Source organism: Mustela lutreola, chromosome 10, assembly GCF_030435805.1.
Source record: "Mustela lutreola isolate mMusLut2 chromosome 10, mMusLut2.pri, whole genome shotgun sequence".
Lineage (NCBI taxonomy): Eukaryota > Metazoa > Chordata > Mammalia > Carnivora > Mustelidae > Mustela > Mustela lutreola.
In genome coordinates this window covers 97,654,899-97,660,898 of record NC_081299.1, presented here as the reverse complement: position 1 = coordinate 97,660,898, position 6,000 = coordinate 97,654,899, and positions in this window count along the sequence as shown.

Sequence of the window (6,000 nt, the reverse complement as noted above, 5' to 3'; positions counted from 1 at the left end):
CAAATTTCCATAATCTAGAGAGGGCACTGGTGGAGAAGAAGAGGAATTGCAGGAACAAAGAGCAAAAGCATGGAAGTTTGGGTGGGATGTGAGGATGAGAGACAGGAGTTATCACTCTGAGAGCACAGCACAGGCAACCTAAGGGATTCCAGGAGTGTGTGGAGAGAGGAGGCTAGATAGATGGACAGAGGCCAGGTCTGGAAGGGCCTTGAATGCATGTGTGAGACAGTCAACCTCAATCTGAAAGCCCCTACAAGGGATTTTAAATGAGAGGGTGACATAATCACGTTACCCCGTTAGGAAACTGTCATGCATTCCAGAAAAGGAATGCTGAGTGTCCCAGCTAGGTCAGGGACAGGAATGGGAAGGACAGGAGTTCAAACATTTTATTTTAGTTTTTAAAAGATTTTACTTATTTAATTGACAGAGAGAGAGAGTAAAAGTATGGGGCGCAGCAGGCAGAGAGATGGAGAAGCAGGCTCCCTGCTGAGCAAGGATCCTGATGTCGGGCTCGATCCCAGGACTCTGGGATCATAACCCAAGCTGAAGGCAGTCGTTTAACTGGCTGAGCCACCCAGGCATCCCCAAACAATTTAGAGATAAAATCGGGAGGATTCGGTGCCAGGCTGAATGAGGTGGATAATGGAAAGCGAAGAATCAAGGAGACCTCTGAGATTTTTAGTTTCGTTTGGTTTAGTTTTGTCCTCCTTTAAGGAAGTGGAGCAGATTTGTGAGGGAAAATATAAATTCTGTGTTGGCTGTAGGGGATTCGGGAGGTCTGGGGTAAATGTGTTCGAATGGGAATTTGGAAATGCGCGCGTAGAACCACAGGACAGAATCGGGAGTGCTGAGGGTCTGGGCTCTGGACTGTCTGGATTCACATTCTGGCTCTGTCACAGGTCCCTGTAACCTGCAGGTAATTACAGGCTCACTGTGAGGATTTAATGCTATTGTCCCCATGAAGCAAGCGAGGGAGGTCCTGGAACAGAGTGTGCGCTTGGTAAAGGTGCAGCGGTACTGCTAGTAACATTAGTATTATTCAGGCTTTGAAGCCTCAGGAGTGGATGAGGTCACTCAGAGAGAATATGCAGAGGCAGAAGAAAGAAGGGACAAGAGCTGAGCCTGGGAGAAAGAAGACAGAAAGGCGGGGAGGAGACAGGGGAAGAGTGAAAGCATCAGGAAGGGAGGGAAATCCAGGGAGAATCATGTCACAGGAGAGAATTTCACAGTCAGATGTGGGCGATGGCAGCAAAGAGGTCAAAGAACTCCTTGGAAACCAATTTCAAGTGTGGCCTCTCTCCATTATGCGCCCTCCCTCAGGACAGGGTCTGTGTACTCAGGGTTCCGCTGCCCCATGTGACTGAAGGCCGGGGCGGAAGGGCCATCACACAGGGCCGCCTCTCCTGGGACTGGTGTGGCCCTGGGTCTGTCCAGGACCTCTGTAAATACTCAGAGAGTGAATGAATGATGTGGAAGGACAGGCTCGGGTTCTGGCTCTGTTGCTTGCCAGCTGTAACCCCGAGTCCGTTCTTTTTAGCCTCTCTGTGACCTCACCACCAAAGTCTGGGTAAGATAAGAAGTGTCTGTCCACTGCCCAGGGGTATCGTCTGAAGCGAGGGAACAAATGGGAGAGTGTTGTGTCAATTGTATCACACTTCACAAACGTGCGGGAGTCTTAAAACCACTTCCTGTACCTCTAACAAACAGCAGAGGTGTGGATAAGTCATGGCGGCTGGGATGGAGAAAGGTTTTGTTTGTAGACGGAATAGGGGTTAACACCGGAGGACCGGTTTATTCTTTCTAGGGCCTTCAGTCCCTGAATTCCACAGAGGGCAGCATCTTCTGCTGATTCTTCTTGCCTGCATTCCAGTGAAATCACAGATTGACACTTCCTCGTTTAGACAGAGGCCTTTTGGATTTGTCATTTTAATTAGTTTTGGCATTTTATCTGGTTTCTTTTCATTAGTGCAGCACTCAGAGCCTTGAGATGGCAAACTATCTCCAGGCTCCTTGGGGAGAATTCTGGTCTTTGGGGTCCTGGTCTTATTGGAATCTTGGTTTGGCCCTTTCCTGGAAGCTGGGCTCTGGACCATGGAATGCAACCCAGATGCTGCAGAGACTCCCTGAGCTGCCCGCTGAGGAGTCCTTGTCTCTATCAAGAGACAAGCATGTCCCGAGCCATGAAGCTGCCCTGCCCCAGCTCTGGGTTTTATCAATGACACTATCTGTTCCCTAGAGCAGTGACTGGGCCCAGGATGCAACTGGGGTGGCTAAGGTCAGAGGGCCAAGAGCTTTGCGAAGAGACACAGGAGTAAATCTTTCACTGCTCTGTAACTTATTTCCAAATATTTTTTATTATAAAGTCAATTTAAAAGTATTATAAATGTTTCTGTAAAAGAAGAAAAATTATTCATACCCTCATCATTCTTTCCAGTACCAGGAAGGGGTACTAACCAGGTACTAGAAGGTCTAGATCCTATCCCTCTGCTGCTGCCTCCTAGATTAGGTGGCCAGGACCACTCACTTCATTTCCCCATTTGCCAAATGGACTTTTACCATCCACCCATTCTGTCTCTCAGGGTTGTAATAAAATTAAATGAGATAAATTCCTGGGATGCCTGGGTGGCTCAGTTGGTTAGGCACCTGACTCTTGATTTTGGCTCAGATCACGATCTCAGGGTTGTGAGATGGAGCCTGCATTAGGCTTCACACTGGGAGTGGTCTGCTTGAGATTATCTCTTTCCCTCTCCCTCTCCCCCTCCCACCACCCTAAAAGGAAAAGAGAGAGATAAATTCCCTCTTGGCCATGTTCGGGGACTTGCCTAATGGAAGAATATGGATTGACCTCTGGACAGTGTTCCTCATGGATGTCCCTCTAGGATCTGAGAGACAGAGAGAGAGGACAAGAACCATCATTTGTTTTAACACCTCCTATGAATAAGTCACAATATATTAGATGCTTAACCTAACTCATATAACCTTGTACACTATAAAATAGGCCTTATATGTTCCATTTTACAGATGAGGAAGTTGAGGTTCAGATGGCTAAAGTATGCCACCTAAAGTGATAGAGCTGGTAAGTGATAGAGCCAGGATTTGAACACAGGTCTGTCTGACTCCAAAACGTGTGCGTTTTATTCTTCATGAGGTCAGTGTGAAGAGGAACACACTTGGCTTCCTTCCTAGCTCTTCTCCAATCATTCTCTATCTCAAGTAGTACAGAGAAAGCCCTCACACACCACAGGTACGCAGGTACAGCTCTAAAACTTTCAGGGATGATGTTGCCTTCTGACCTTGAACTCGTCTCTGTTTCCCCAGTCGTCGACCTGCTGGATGCAAAAAAACCGGTCCAGTCTTCCCAAGTCTGATCTGGAACACTGTGCCTGAGCAGCAAGCACAGCTCAGAGATAAGACCTCTGAAATGAGGAAGGAATAAGACAGAGGCAAATGTACCCTGGCTCAGGAAGTTTGAACTGTTAAAACCTTTCTTAGAATAAAAGCAAGACTGGACTCTCAGAAATACCTGGGCATTGATGCAGGGCTTTGCAATGTCCTTTGCATCTTTTCAAGCAAAGAGGAATTCCTAAAAACTCTTCTGATGGCTTGAATGGCATGGTTTGCAGAAGTCACCCAGCTTTGGCCAGAGTTGCTATGTTGGCAAGGGGATGGGAGTCAGGGGGTGACTGCTGGAAATGCTGATAAAGCTGTTCTGGTAGAATCCTCATAGGGATTCCATAGCAGTGTTTGTTTTAAATAATGATGTAAAATATTCCCAATCCCCAATATAGAACATCAACTTAATTCTCCACCAGCAGTGGAACAGGTTCAACTGATATCTGCTTTCCTAGAGCAAATTTAAAACCCAGCCCAAAGCGTCCACATGCCTCACTAAGCAGGAGATGGGGGAGGTGGGGACAGGAGATCGGGGCCCTCAAGGTTGGGTCAGAGTCCTCTTGGCTCCAATCCACCTGACAAAGCCATGAGCACGCTTGTATCTTTTTCTCTCTGTCTCTCCGTGTACGTCAGACAATCTGGCTGTGAACGTCAGGCTGCTCCCTTTACATCTCTGCTGGGGGCTTGGAGGGGAGGAGGGAATGGGGAAAGGGCTCCCTATTTAGAAATTGCATTGAGATGGAAAGACAATATGACACATCGACTCATGTCAAAGGAGCTCATTCTTTTCGCCTACAGCATTAGCAATTTCCTACCGAGGTTTAATTTTTTTTTTTTTGTTAGAAATGATTATTTTGTTTTAATTTCTTTTATTTGTAGCATAACTCAAAAGACCATTGCTTCTCAGAGCACAGTAGAGGACCTGTCCAAGGGCAGTCAGGCCACTGGCTAGAAGACTTGAGGTGGGGGCAGGGGATGTGCTCTTTGGCTGTTTCCGAAGAAAGGAGGGCAGAGAAGTGGGATGCTCTGGTTTCTGCTTCAAATCTACTCTCCTTCGGCATCCTACCTCACCTCCAGTTCCCTTCCCTGCTTCTGGGCAGTCTGGCCTGGGGACTAGGGGCCCAGACTCAGGAAGCTCTAGCCACAGTTGAAGATGAGAGGAGAGCAATAGGGGAGGGGAAGCCCAAAGTGAGTCTGGACACCCTCTTCTCTAAAGCCAGGAAAACTGCTCTTCTGCCCCTCTCTCCTTTCCCCACCCAGCCCCCTCCGTTCTCTTCACGTAAAACCTTAAAATGTTGTTGCTGGAAGGAGCCTTGAAGAGCTCCTCATCTGGCTTCATCATCTTACAAATAAGGACACTGACACCCTGACAAGGGATGAGACTGCCCCATGGCTGGTTTGATGCACCAGTCCTGGAACCCAGCCTCCTGGGGCCCAGCCTAGCGCCCTTGTTTGCCACTATGCAGGGCTATTTCTACTCCTCCTCCTCTCCACTCCACCCCTCAATTGAACTCAGATGGTCTTTCTCTGGAAGATAGCCTTCAGGGGCAACAAGTCTACTTCTTTCTACCTCCTTCCCTCTTCAGGTCTAGGTGGGACCTTGGGAGTCTGAATTTGGTCTCTTCATATGGGAATGGGCTTGTCAGGGAAAGGGGTTTTAGAGAGGAATAGTTCCCACCTTTATATGTTTTTTGTTTGTTTGGTTGGTTGGTTGGTGTGTGGCTGGTTGCATGAGCACAAGTATCAGCAGGTATCAGCATTAACCTGGAGGGCAGGGAGAGAAGGCAAAGAAGATAACTAAGGTGGTTTTTTTTCCCCCCTATAAATATAAGGGAAAAAATGTTTCTCTTTGATCTCTCTGGATGAGTGCCCCTTTATGCCTGTATGGGTCGCTCTGCCCCTCTTTCCCTGTCCTCTGTTTCTCTTCTCTGTCTCCTATATTTGTCTCTATATGTCTCAATCCTCTGCCTCTTTCTCTTGTCTGTGTCTCTGCTTAGCTCTGTCTCTTTCATTTCTGTCTCTTTCATACACACTCATTCACACACTCAAAATTCAGTAGTTATTGACTGACCTGGGAGCCCCAGCCCCTTCCCGCAGCCCTGTCAGAGCAGAAACTCCTCCCTGTTCTGTTGAGAAATGCCAGGTCCAGAGCTGCTGGGGCGCCAGAGAAGCCGCAGAACCGTTCGCCTACTGTGGAGGCTGAATCCGGGAACAATGAGAAATTATCTGTTAATTCTCGGCTCCTGCCACCTGCTCTGCACCAAACAGGCTCCTTTGCCTTCAGTTTAGATGCAAATTCCCCCACTCGTTGTAAAGCAAAATATTGATTTCCCTGCATCACAGGCCTGGGCCCTTGGAAGGTCCTGTGCTTTTTCATTCTCTGCAAAGGCAAAACAAGGCTCTTTGTTCTGCGAATTTCCTCAGGAACTCGGGAGGGGGAGGGAGAAATCGCCGCGGAGTGACAGAGTTGCCATAAACATAGGCAGAGAGCAGTTCTTCTCCATTTGTATTTTACATAAACACAAACCTGCTCCCTCGGAAACAACTAATGAGCATGTAACAAGGGGGCCTCTCCGGTGTTGAGTTCTGTATTGGGTGGGGGAGCAG